A 14,020-nucleotide genomic window follows, 5' to 3' on the forward strand; every position below is an offset into this window, starting at 1 on the left:
CATCCTTTGTAGGGACTTCTGGTCCAATGCGCGACTGCTCCCATACCAGAGGGAGATACAACTTGTCAGGATGCTCTCAGTGGTGCTCCTGTAAAACACAGTTAAGACGGGGAGGGAGAGCCTTGCTTGCCTCAGTCTTCTTAGGCTGTGCCTTCTTGTTCAGGGAGGTGGCATTAAGGGGCCAGGTGAGGTCATCCGTGATGTGAACTCCCAGGAATTGGTGCATTATTGTCTCGTCAGCATACAACCAACACACCACAGCCTGCAAGTGTCAACATATATTCCAGCACGAACACAACTTGCCCACCATACTTGGCAGAACAACACAGAACACAACAAGTGGCAAAGCAACAACAAGAAAGCAAACCCCATTCCCCCGCCCACCCATGCAACTCAATCTTCTATGTTCATCCGAACTTCTGAACAATTACACATGGGCCTGATCACTTTTCCCCATCGTATCTGCCGACGAAAACCTCTCCCTTAAAATGTTAATGATAGAATTAACGAAATATTAACAACCTGATTATAAAGTAGGCCTTTGGGAGGCAGAGATTTATATCTGAGACGAGCGGAGGTCAGCGAACACGGAGCTAAGGTGATACTGTATGAGATTTATTAATGTCTCTAGCGAGCTGTGGGTTGGGCGACACCAGGTTACGCGTTTAGCACCGCGACCGTACTGGTTGGTGAAAGCAGCCGCACTCCACACTCCCCATTCCCCGGGACGGGATGCTGCCGAGAGGTGAGTGCTCCGCAATCGGTGGGCGAATGTTCGGGAGGGGCGGCGTTTCACACCCCACTCCTCATCTACGTCCGCCCACACTCCCTAAATTCCCACATCTTCCCCTCCCCACCCGACCCCAACTCACCTCAGGCAGAGCTCCCGCCTTCAGGCCGGAAAACGGGAGCAGCGGCGGAGAGACAGGCCGGCTGGCCGGCGGGGTAAGGGGGAGGGAGAGGGGAGGAGAAGGGAGGGGAGAGGAGGAGGAGGAGGAGGAGGAGGAGGAGGGAGGGGAGGGGAGAGGAGGAGGAGGAGGGAGGGGAGGGGAGAGGAGGAGGGAGGGGAATGGAGAGGCGGAGGGAGGGGAATGGAGAGGAGGAGGGAGGGGAATGGAGGGGAGAGGAGGAGGGAGGGGAATGGAGGGGAGAGGAGGAGGGAGGGGAATGGAGGGGAGAGGAGGAGGGAGGGGAATGGAGGGGAGAGGAGGAGGGAGGGGAATGGAGAGGAGAGGAGGAGGAGGAGGAGGGAGGAGAGGAGGAGGGAGAGGAGGAGGAGGGAGGAGAGGAGGAGGAGGGAGGAGAGGAGGAGGAGGAGGGAGGGGAGGAGGAGGAGGGAGGGGAGGAGGAGGAAGGGGAGGAGGAGGAGGAAGGGGAGGAGGAGGAGGGAGGGGAGGAGGAGGAGGGAGGGGAGGAGGAGGGAGGGGAGGAGGAGGGAGGGGAGGGGGAGGAGGAGGGGAGGGGAGGAGGAGGAGGGAGGGGAGGAGGAGGAGGGAGGGGAGGAGGAGGGAGGGGAGGGGGAGGAGGAGGAGGGAGGGGAGGAGGAGGAGGGAGGGGAGGAGGAGGGAGGGGAGGAGGGAGGAGGGAGGAGGAGGAGGGAGGGGAGGAGGAGGAGGGAGGGGAGGAGGAGGAGGGGAGGGGAGGAGGGAGGGAGGGGGAGGAGGAGGGAGGGAGGGGGAGGAGGAGGGAGGGAGGGGAGGGGGGAGGAGGAGGGAGGGAGGGGAGGGGGAGGGGGAGGGAGGGAGGGGGAGGAGGAGGGAGGGAGGGGGAGGGGGGAGGAGGAGGGAGGGGGGAGGGGGAGGAGGAGGGAGGGAGGGGGAGGGGGGAGGAGGAGGGAGGGAGGGGGAGGGGGGAGGAGGAGGGAGGGAGGGGGAGGGGTGAGGAGGAGGGAGGGAGGGGGAGGGGTGAGGAGGAGGGAGGGAGGGGGAGGGGTGAGGAGGAGGGAGGGAGGGGGAGGGGTGAGGAGGAGGGAGGGAGGGGGAGGGGTGAGGAGGAGGGAGGGAGGGGGAGGGGTGAGGAGGAGGGAGGGAGGGGGAGGGGTGAGGAGGAGGGAGGGAGGGGGAGGGGGAGGAGGAGGGAGGGAGGGGGAGGGGGAGGAGGAGGGAGGGAGGGGGAGGGGGGAGGAGGAGGGAGGGAGGGGGAGGGGGGAGGAGGAGGGAGGGAGGGGGAGGAGGAGGGAGGGAGGGGGAGGGGGAGGAGGAGGGAGGGAGGGGGAGGGGAGGAGGAGGAGGGAGGGGAGGGGGAGGAGGAGGAGGGAGGAGGGGAGGGGGAGGAGGAGGGAGGGGGGGGAGGGGGGAGGAGGGGGAGGGGGAGGAGGAGGGGGGGGGGAGGGGGGGGGAGGGGAGGAGGAGGAGGAGGGAGGGAGGGGGGGGGGAGGAGGAGGGAGGGAGGGAGGAGGAGGGAGGGAGGGGGGGGGGGAGGGAGGGAGGGAGGGAGGAGGAGGGAGGGAGGGGGGAGGAGGAGGGAGGGAGGGGGGGAGGAGGGGAGGGAGGGGGGGAGGAGGAGGGAGGGAGGGGGGAGGAGGGAGGGAGGGGGGAGGAGGAGGGAGGGAGGGGGAGGAGGAGGGAGGGAGGGGGAGGAGGAGGGAGGGAGGGAGGGGGAGGAGGAGGGAGGGAGGGAGGGGGAGGGGAGGGGAGGGAGGGAGGGGAGGGGGAGGGAGGGGGAGGGGAGGGAGGGAGGGAGGGGAGGGAGGGAGGGAGGGGGAGGAGGAGGGAGGGAGGGGAGGAGGGAGGGAGGGAGGGAGGAGGAGGGAGGGAGGGAGGGGGAGGAGGAGGAGGGAGGGAGGGGGAGAAGGAGGGAGGGGGGGAGGAGGAGGGAGGGAGGGGGAGGAGGGAGGGAGGGAGGAGGGAGGGAGGGAGGGGGAGGAGGAGGGAGGGAGGGAGGGGGAGGAGGAGGGAGGGAGGGAGGGGAGGAGGAGGGAGGGAGGGAGGGGGAGGGGGAGGGAGGGAGGGAGGGAGGGAGGGAGGGAGGGAGGGAGGGAGGGAGGGAGGGAGGAGGAGGAGGGAGGGAGGGGGAGGAGGAGGAGGGAGGGAGGGGGGGAGAAGGAGGGAGGGAGGGGGAGGAGGAGGGAGGGAGGGGGAGGAGGGAGGGAGGAGGAGGGAGGGAGGGGGAGGAGGAGGGAGGGAGGGGGAGGAGGGAGGGAGGGAGGGAGGGAGGGGGGGGGAGGGAGGGAGGGAGGGAGGGGGGGGGGGAGGAGGGAGGGAGGGAGGGGGAGGAGGGAGGGGGGAGGAGGGGGAGGGAGGGAGGGGGAGGAGGGAGGGAGGGAGGGAGGGGGAGGGGGAGGAGGAGGGAGGGAGGGGGAGGGAGGGGGAGGGGGGAGGGGAGGGAGGGAGGGGGAGGGGGGAGGAGGAGGGAGGGAGGGAGGGGGAGGGGGGAGGAGGAGGGAGGGGGGGGAGGAGGGAGGGAGGGAGGGGGAGGGAGGAGGGAGGGAGGGGGGAAGAGGAGGGAGGGGGGGAGGAGGAGGGAGGGGGGGAGGAGGAGGGAGGGAGGGGGGGAGGAGGAGGGAGGGAGGGGGGAGGAGGAGGGAGGGAGGGGAGGAGGAGGAGGGAGGGGGGAGGAGGAGGGAGGGAGGGGGAGGGGGGAGGAGGAGGGAGGAGAGGGAGGGGAGGGGAGGGGGAGGGGGAGGAGAGGGAGGGGGAGGGGAGGAGGGAGGGGGAGGGGAGGAGGGGGGGAGGAGGAGGGAGGGGGGGAGGAGGAGGGAGGGAGGGGGGAGGAGGAGGAGGGGAGGGGGGGGGGAGGAGGAGGGAGGGGAGGGGGGGAGGAGGAGGGAGGGAGGGGAGGAGGAGGAGGGAGGGGGGAGGAGGAGGGAGGGAGGGGGAGGGGGGAGGAGGAGGGAGGAGAGGGAGGGGAGGGGAGGGGGAGGGAGGAGGGGAGGGGGAGGGGAGGAGGGAGGGGGAGGGGAGGAGGGGAGGGGGAGGGGGGGGATGGGGGAGGGGGAGGGAGGGGGGATGGGGGAGGGGAGGGGAGGGGGGATGGGGGGAGGGGAGGGAGGGGGGATGGGGGGAGGGGAGGGAGGGGGGATGGGGGGAGGAGGAGGAAGGAGGGAGGGGGGGAGGAGGAGGAAGGAGGGAGGGGGGGAGGGGGAGGAAGGAGGGAGGGGAGGAGGGGGGAGGGGAGGAGGGGGGAGGGGAGGAGAGGGGAGAGGAGAGGAGGGGAGGAGAGGGGAGAGGAGAGGAGGAGGAGGGAGGGGAGGAGGAGGGAGGGGAGGGGAGGAGGAGGAGGAGGGAGGGGAGGGGAGGAGGAGGGGGGGAGGGGGGAGGGAGGAGGGGGAGGGGAGGGGAGGAGGGGGGAGGGGGAGGGGAGGAGGAGGAGGGGGGAGGAGGAGGGAGGGGAGGAGGAGGGAGGGGAGGGGGGAGGAGGAGGGAGGGGTGGGGGTGGAGGAGGGAGGGGAGGAGGGGAGGGGGGAGGAGGAGGGAGGGGGGGAGGGAGGGGAGGGGAGGAGAGGAGGAGGTGGAGGAGAGGAGGAGGGGGGAGGGGAGGAGGGAGGGAGGGGGAGAAGGAGGGGGGAGGGAGGGGGGAGGGAGAGGGGAGGAAAAGGGGGGGAGGAGAGGAGGAGGGGGGAGGGGAGGAGGGAGGGAGGGGGAGAAGGAGGGGGAGGGAGAGGGGAGGAAAAGGGGGGGAGGGAGAGGGGAGGAGAAGGGAGGGGAGGAGGAGAGGGGAGGGGAGGGGAGGAGAAGGGAGGGGAGGGAGAGGGGAGGAGAAGGGAGGGGAGGGGAGGAGAAGGGAGTGGAGGGAGAGGGGAGGAGAAGGGATGGGAGGGAGAGGGGAGGAGAAGGGAGGGGAGGGAGAGGGGAGGGGAGGAGAAGGGAGGGGAGGGGAGGAGGGAAGGGAGGAGAGGGGAGGGGAGGGGTGGCGAGGCGCGACTGTGGGGAAGATGTTTCGCTCTGCGGACCGCGCCCGATCTGCGGCAACATCTCAGCCAAAGCAGCGTTTAATCCTTCCCCCTCCCCTCCCACCCCTTCTCCTAAACCCCCTCTGCCCCTTTTCCCCCTCTTACTCACCCCAGCCTCTCTCTTCAGCACAACCACTGTGCGAAGACGGGTACTAAGGCAACGAACGGACCAAGTGCAAAAAGTATTTGATTCGTTGTAGATGAGGATGCAGTGATTTCCATGCGGTCAGTGTTGCTGCTGTAAAATGTGGAGTTTAGGAATGCTTTCGACAAGGTGCTACATGCCAGGCTGATAAACTCCATCGCATGGAAGGGAAAGTAGACCCAATGCAGTGACCGGAAGCAAAGGGCAATGGTGGATAGATTTTTCTGGACAGAACATTATTGCCTCTGAGGTTCAGCCACGCTCAATACTTGGCTCCTGGACCTGTGCTCTACATATTAATACATGGCTGTTGTATCTTCTTCATGCCAGATGTTGGAGTCCTGGGAGATCCAGAGTCTCCCGGTGAACTACATATGCGTGAAGTGCATCCGGCTGCAGCTCCTTGGTTAGGGATCTGGAGCAGCAGCTGGACAGGAGAGAGAGAGGATAATTGATCAGAGTTACAGGAAAGTAGTCACCCCGAAGTTGCAGGAGGAGAGTAGCTGGGTGACTGTCAGGAGAATTGGAAATGTGAATAGACAGTTAGTGCAGAGCACCCCTGTGGCCATTCCCCTCAATAATGAGTATACTGTTTTGGATACTGTTGTGGGAGATGACCTCCCATGGGAATGCTATGGAGACCGGGGTACTGGCACTGAGCGTGAGCCCATGGTGTAGAAGAGAAGGAGGGAGTAGAGGGGAGCAGTAGTGATTTGGGACTCGATACTCAAGAGAAACAGACGGAGATTCTGTAGATGTGAATGGGACAACAGGGTGGTATGTTGCCTCCCAGGTGCCAGGATCAGAAATGTCTCAGATCATGTCTACAGCATTTTGGAGGGGGTGGGGAAGGGGGAGCAGCCAGATGTTTTGGTACATATTGGTACTGATGACGTGGGAAGGAAAAGCAATGAGGTCCTGAAGAGAGAATTTAGAGAGCTAGGCAGAAAGTTGAGAGCAGGACCTTCAGGATAGTAATTTCTGGATTGCTGCCTGTGCCATGTGCTAGTGAGGGTAGAAACAGGATGATTTGGCAGATAAATGCCTGGCTGAGGAGCTGGTGCAGGGGGCAGGGCTTCAGGTTCTTGGATCATCGGGATCTCTTCTGGGGGAGGTATGACCTGTTCAAGTGACGCGTTGCACTTGAAGCCGAGGAGGACCAATATTCTTGCGGGCAGATTTGTTAAAGTTGTTGGGGAGGGTTTAAATTAATTTGCAGGGGGGTGAAAACCAGAGTGATTGCACTCAGGAGTGGACGGATGGTAAAAAAGCGAAGACACTATACAGTCACTCTGTTAGGAAGAGCAGGCAAATGGTCAGACAAAATTGCAGCCAGCTGGATGCGTATCAGTGCATTAGGAATGCAGAATCAAAAGTGGTAGCAAATACAGTACTTTAAGTGTTGTATCTCAATGCACGGAGTACGAGAAATAAGGTGGATGATCTTGTTGCACTATTACAGATTGCCAGGTATGATGTTGTGGCAATCACTGAATGGTGGCTGAAAGATGGTTGTTGTTAAGAGCTGAATGTCGAAGGTTACACATTGTATCAGAGGGATAGGAAGGGAGGCAGATGGATGGTGTGGCTCTGCTGGTGGAGAATGGCATCAAATCATTAGAAAGATGTGACATAGGATCAGAAGATGTTGAATCCCTGTGGATTGAGTTAAGAAACTGTAAGGGTAAAAGGACCCTGATGGCAGTTATATACAGGCCTCACAACAGTAGCTGGAATGTGAACCACAGATTTAAATGGGAAAGAGAAAAGACTTGTCAAAAGGGTAACGTTATGATCGTCATGGGAGATTTTAACATGTAGGTGGATTGGGAAAATCAGTTTGGTAATGGATCTCAAGAGACTGAGCCTATGAGATAGCTTTCAGAGAAGTTTGTCATTGAGCCTATTAGGGCATCAGCTATACTGGATTGGGTGTTATGTAATGAACTGGAGGCGATTTGGGAGCTTAAGGTAAAGGAACCCTTAGGAGACAGTGATCACAATATAAGACCATAAGACAAAGGAGCAGAAGTCAGCCATTCGGCCCATCGAGTCTGCTCTGCCATTTTAACATGAGCTGATCCACTCTCCCATTTAGTCCCACTCCCCCGCCTTCTCACCATAACCTTTGATGCCCTGGCTACTCAGATACCTATCAATCTCTGCCTTAAGTACACCCAATGACTTGGCCTCCACTGCCGCCTGTGGCAACAAATTCCATAGATTCACCACCCTCTGGCTAAAAACATTTCTTCACATCTCTGTTCTGAATGGGCGCCCTTCAATCCTTAAGTCATGCCCTCTCGTACTAGACTCCCCCACCATGGGAAACAATTTTGCCACATCCACTCTGCCCATGCCTTTCAATATTCGAAATGTTTCTCTGAGGGCCCCCCTCATTCTTCTAAACTCCAAGGAATACAGTCCAAGAGCAGACAAACGTTCCTCATATGTTAACCCTCTCATTCCCGGAATCATTCTAGTGAATCTTCTCTGAACCCTCTCCAACGTCAGCACATCCTTTGTTAAATAAGGAGCCCAAAACTGCCCACAGTACTCCAAGTGAGGTCTTACCAGGGCCTTATAGAGCCTCAACATCACATCCCCGCTCCTATACTCTATTCCTCTAGAAATGAATGCCAACATTGCATTCGCCTTCTTCACTACTGACTCAACCTGGAGGTTAACCTTAAGGGTATCCTGTACGAGGACTCCCAAGTCCCGTTGCATCTCAGAACTTTGAATTCTCTCCCCATATAAATAATAGTCTGCCCGTTTATTTCTTCTGCCAAAGTGCAGAACCAGACATTTTCCAACATTGTATTTCATTTGCCACTTCTTTGCCCATTCTTGCAATCTATCCAAGTCTCTCTGCAGACTCTGTTTCCTCAGGATTACCGGCCCTGCCACCTATCTTTGTATCATCAGCAAACTTAGCCACAAAGCCATCTATTCCATAATCCAAATTGTTGATGTACAATGTAAAAAGAAACAGACCCAACACGGACCCCTGTGGAACACCACTGGTAACTGGCAGTCAACCAGAGTAGGATCCCTTTATTCCCACTCTCTGTTTCCTGCCAATCAGCCAACGCTGTATCCACCTATGTAACTTTCCCGTAATTCCATGGGCTCTTGTTAAGCAGCCTCATGTGCGGCACCTTGTCAAAGACCTTCTGAAAATCGAAATATACAGCATCCACTGCATCTCCCTTGTCTAGCCTACTGGTAATTTCCTCAAAAAATTGCAATAGGATTGTCAGGCAGGATTTTCCTTTAGGGAATCTATGCTGAGTTCTGCCTAACTTGTCATATGCCTCCAGGTACTCCGTAACGTCATCTTTGACAGTCGACGCCAACAACTTCCCGACCATCGATGTCAAGCTAACAGGTCTATAATTTCCTTTTTGCTTCCTTGCCCCCTTCTGAAATAGCGGAGTGACATTTGCAATCTTCCAGTCTTCCGGAGCCATGCCAGAATCTATTGACTTTTGAAAGATCATGCTAATGCCTCGACAATCTCCACAGCTACTTCCTTCAGAACACGAGGGTGCATTCCATCTGGTCCGGGAGATTTATTTACCCTTAGACTATTCAGCTTCCTGAGTACTTTCTCGGACGTAATTGTGACTGCGCACACTTCTCTTTCCTGCCACCCTTGAGTGTCTGGTATACTGCTGATGTCTTCCTCAGTGAAGACTGATGCAAAATACTCATTCAGTTCCTCCGCCATCTCCTTATCTCCCATTACAATTTTTCCAGCATAATTTCCTATTGGACCTATATCCAGTCTCGCCTGTCTTTTACTCTTTATATACTTGAAAAAGCTTTTAGTATCCTCTTTGATATTATTTGCTAGCTTCCTTTCGTAGTTCATCTTTTCCCTCTTAATGACCTTAGTTTCCTTTTGTAAGCTTTTAAAGACTTCCCAATCCTCTGTCTTCCCACTAATTTTTGCTTCCTTGTCTGCCCTCTCTTTTGCTTTAACTTTGGCTTTGACTTCTCTTGTCAGCCACGGTTGCATCCTTTTTCCATTTGAAAATTTCTTTTTTGGAATATATCTGTCTTGCACCTTCCTCACTTCTCGCATAAACTCCAGCCACTGCTGCTCTGTCGTCCTTCCCACCAGTGTCCCTTTCCAGTCAACTCTGGCCAGTTCCTCTCTCATGCTACTGCAATTTCCTTTACTCCACTGAAATTTCCTTCCACTCTACATGGCAGACCAACTGAATAATTACTTTGGTTCTGTCTTCACTAAGGAGGACCTAAATAATCTTCTGGAAATAGTAGGGGACAGAGGGTCTAGTGAGATGGAGGAACTGAGGGAAATACATGTTAGTAGGGAAGTGGTGTTAGGTAAATTGAAGGGATTAAAGGCAGATAAATCCCCAGGGCCAGATGGTTTGCATCCCAGAGTGCTTAAGGAAGTAGCCCAAGAAATAGTGGATGCATTAGTGATAATTTTTCAAAACTCTTTAGATTCTTGACTAGTTCCTGAGGATTGGAAGATGGCTAATGCAATCCCGCTTTTTAAAAAAGGAAGGAGAGAGAAACCGGGGAATTATAGACCAGTTAGCCTAACATCCGTGGTGGGGAAAATGCTAGAGTCAGTTATTGAAGTTGTGATAACAACACATTTGGAAAGCGGTGAAATCATCGGACAAAGTCAGCATGGATTTGTGAAAGGAAAATCATGTCTGACGAATCTCATAGAACTTTTTGAGGATGTAACTAGTAGAGTGGATAGGGGAGAACCAGTGGATGTGGTATACTTGGATTTTCAAAAGGCTTTTGACAAGGTCCCACACAGGAGATTAGTGTGCAAACTTAAAGCACACGGTATTGGGGGTATGGTATTGATGTGGATAGAGAATTGGTTGGCAGACAGGAAGCAAAGAGTGGGAATAAACGGGACCTTATCAGAATGGCAGGCAATGACTAGTGGGGTACTGCAAGGCTCAGTGCTGGGACCCCAATTGTTTACAATATATATTAATGACTTAGATGAGGGAATTAAATGCAGCATCTCCAAGTTTGCGGATGACATGAAGCTGGGTGGCCGTGTTAGCTGTGAGGAGGATGCTAAGAGGATGCAGGGTGACTTGGATAGGTTAGGTGAGTGGGCAAATTCATGGCAGACGCAATTTAATGTGGATAAATGTGAAGTTATCCACTGGTGGCAAAAACAGGAAAACAGATTATTATCTGAATGGTGGCCGATTAGGAAAAGGAGAGGTGCAACGAGACCTGGGTGTCATCATACACCAGTCATTGAAAGTGGGCATGTAGGTACAGCAGGCGGTGAAAAAGGCGAATGGTATGCTGGCATTTATAGCAAGAGAATTCGAGTACAGGAGCAGGGAGGTACTACTGCAGTTGTACAAGGCCTTGGTGAGACCACACCTGGAGTATTGTGTGCAGTTTTGGTCCCCTAATCTGAGGAAAGTCATCCTTGCCATAGAGGGAGTACAAAGAAGGTTCACCAGATTGATTCCTGGGATGGCAGGACTTTCATATGATGAAAGACTGGATTGACTTGGCTTATACTCATTGGAATTTAGAAGATTGAGGGGGGATCTTATTGAAATGTATAAAATCCTAAAGGGATTGGACAGGCTAGATGCAGGAAGATTGTTCCCGATGATGGGGAAGTCCAGAACGAGGGGTCACAGTTTGAGGATAAAGGGGAAGCCTTTTAAGACCGAGATTAGGAAAAACTTCACACAGAGAGTGGTGAATCTGTGGAATTGTCTGCCACAGGAAACAGTTGAGGCCAGTTCGTTGGCTATATTTAAGAGGGAGTTAGATATGGCCCCTGTGGCTAAAGGGATCGGGGGTATGGAGAGAAGGCAGGTACAGGGTTCTGAGTTGGATGATCAGCCATGATCATACTGAATGGCGATGCAGGCTCAAAGGGCCGAATGGCCTACTCCTGCACCTCTTTTCTATGTTTCTATGTTTCTATGAAATACCGACACATTGGATTTCGGCTTCTCTTCCTCAAACTTCACAGTGTACTCAATCATGTTATGATCACTGCCCCTCCAAGTGTTCCTTCACCTCAATCTCTCTAATCACCTCTGGTTCATTACACAATACCCAATCCAGTACAGCCGATCCCCTAGTGGGCTCAACAACAAACTGTTCTAAAAAGCCATCTCGCAGACATTCTACAAATTCTCTCTCTTGAGATCCAGTGCCGACCTGATTTTCACAATCCACTCACATGTTAAAATCCCCCACAATTATCATAACACTGCCCTTCTGACAAGCCTTTTCTATTTCCTGTTGTAATTTGTAGTCCACATCACTGCAGCTGTTAAGAGGCCTGTATATAACTGCCATCAGGGTCCTTTTACCCCTGCAATTTCTTAGCTCAACCCATAAAGATTCTGCACTTCCGATCCTATGTCACCTCTTTCTAATGATTTAATATCATTTCTTACCAATAAAGCCACGCCACCCCCTCTGCCTACCTGCCTATCCTTCTGATACACCGTGTATCCTTGGACGTTCAGCTCCCAATATGATTTAGTTCAACGTGAAATATGGTAGGGAAAAAGTAAAGCCTGACATAGCAGTAGTTCAGTGGAATAAGGGAAATTCAAGTGGTATGAGAGAGGAGATGGCTAAACTAAATTGGAAAGAGATGCTAGCAGTGATGTTAGCAGAGCAGAAATGGTGCGAGAATCTGAGAATAATGAGGAAGGAGCAGGATAGATATATTCCAAATACAAAGAAATACTCAAATGGCAAAATAATACAACTGTGGCTGACAAGGGAAGTCAAAGCTAATGTAAAAGCAAAAGAGAGGGCATACAACAAAGCAAAAATTAGCATGCAGATAGAGGAATTGGAAGCTTTTAAAATCCCACAGAGAGCAATTAAAGATTCATTAGGAGGGAAATCATGAAATATGAAAGCAAGCTGACAAACAATATCAAGGTTGATAGAAAACCTTTCTCAAGTGTATGTATATAAAATTAGAGTGGATATGGGATTGCTAAAAAATGAGGCTGGAGAAATAATAACAGGGGACAAGAGATGGCAGATGAACTAAGTGAGTATTTTGCATCTGTCTTCACTGTGGAAGACACTAGCAGTATGCCAGGTGTTGAAGGATGTGAGGGAAGAGAAGTGAGTGCAGTTACTATTACAAGGGAGAAGGTGCTCAAAAAGCTGAAAGACCGAAGGGTACATGTTACCTTAACCAGGGTTCTGAAAGTGGTAGCAGTAGAAATTGTGGAGGCATTAGTAATGGTCTTTCAAGAATCATTGGACTCTGGCATGGTTCCGTAGGACTGGAAAATTGCAAATGGCAGTGCACTCTTTAAGAAAGGAGGGAGGTAGCAGAAAGGAAATTATAGACCAGTTGGCCTGACCACAGTGATTGGAAAGATGTTGGAGTCGATTGTTAAAGATGACGTTATGGAGTACTTGGTGACACAGGACAAGATAGGACAAAGTCAGCATGGTTTCCTTAAGGGAAAACTTGCCTGACGAACCTATTGGAATTCTATGAAGAGATTACAAGTAGGATAGTTAAGGGGATGCAGTGGATGTTGTATATTTAGATTTTCTGAATGCTTTGACAAGGTGCAATACATGAGACTGCTTAACAAATTAAGAGCCCATGGTATTACAGGAAATTTACTGGCATGGTTAGCGCATTGGCAGATTGGTAGGAGGTAGTGAGTGAAAATAAAAGGATCTTTTTCTGTTTTGCTGCCAGTGATTAGTGGTGTTCTGCAGGGGTCAGTGTTGGGACAGCTTTTTATACTGTATATCAATGATTTAGATGATGGAAGAGATGGCTTTGTTGCCAAGTTTGCAGATGGTATGAACACTGGTGGAGCGCCAGCTAATGTGAAGGACACAGGTAGGATGCAGAAGGACTTAGACAGATTAGGAGAATGAGCAAGAAAGTGGCAAATGAAATACAATGTTGGAAAATGCACAGTCATGCACTTTGGTAAAAGAAATAAATATGCGGACTATTTTCTAAACAGGGAGTAAATCCAAAAATCTGAGACACAAAAGGATCTATGAGTCTTTGTGCAGAACACCCTAAAGGTTAACTCACAAGTTGAGCAGGTGGAGAGGAAGATAAATGCAATGATAACATTAGTTTCAAGAGGACCTGCATATAACAGCAGGGATGTGATGCTGAGGCTTTTTAAGGCACTGATGAGGCCTCTCCTTGAGTATTGTGAACAATTTTGGGCTCCTTATCTAAGAAAAGATGTTCTGGCATTGGAGAGGTTTTAGAAGAGGTTCACAAGGATGATTCCAGGAATGGAAAGGTTATCTTACGATGAATATTTGATGGCTCAGGGCCTGTACTCTCTGAAATTTAGAAGGATGGGGGGGGGGGATCTCAATGAAACATTTAGAATGTTGAAAGGCCTAGACAGAGTAGATGTGGAAACGATGTTTCCCATGGTGAGCGAGTCTAGGACAAGCAGGCACAGCCTCAGGATAGAGGGCGTCCATTTTGTTGGGTGTATTTAAGGTGGAGATCGATAGGTTTGTGATTGGTCAAGGCCTCTAAGGTTATGGGGAGAAGGCCAGGGAGTGCGGCTGAGGAGGGGAAACTAAAAGGATCCGCCATGATTGAATGGCAGAGCAGACCCAATCAGTCAAATGGCCTAATTCTGCTCCTATGTCTTATGGTCTTAATTTAAAACCAATAAGGAGACAGCGGACATGCCGGATTTACATTTGCTGGGATGTTGGAGGCTGAGGGCTGACTTTACAGAGATTTATAAAATTATGAGATGTATAGATAGGACCGATAGAGTTGTGTTTGCAAGACACAAGTTTACAACTAGAGAGCACAGGTTTGAGATGAGGGGGGTGCGATTAAAGGAAATTTGTGGTGTAAGGTTTTTATACAGGTCATCATATGGAATGAGCTGCCAGAGGAGTTGGTGGAACTGGGTAGATAGATATTTTATTGATCCCAAAGGGAATTACAGTACACA

General features: G+C 53.4%; 1 protein-coding gene across 5 annotated transcripts in view; it reads left to right on the forward strand.

Annotated features, from left to right (window-relative positions):
- Nucleotides 1-566: 566 nt before the first annotated feature.
- Nucleotides 567-14,020, forward strand: part of tspan11 (tetraspanin 11) — a 121,020-nt gene continuing 107,566 nt past the window's right edge. For all 5 annotated transcript variants that reach the window (XM_063057564.1, XM_063057565.1, XM_063057568.1 and 2 more), the window contains exon 1: nucleotides 567-745. The gene's annotated coding sequence lies outside the window, so the exon portion shown is untranslated. The remainder of the gene's footprint in view (nucleotides 746-14,020) is intronic.

Source organism: Mobula hypostoma, chromosome 9 (assembly GCF_963921235.1).
Source record: "Mobula hypostoma chromosome 9, sMobHyp1.1, whole genome shotgun sequence".
In the NCBI taxonomy this organism is placed as follows: Eukaryota; Metazoa; Chordata; class Chondrichthyes; order Myliobatiformes; family Myliobatidae; genus Mobula; species Mobula hypostoma.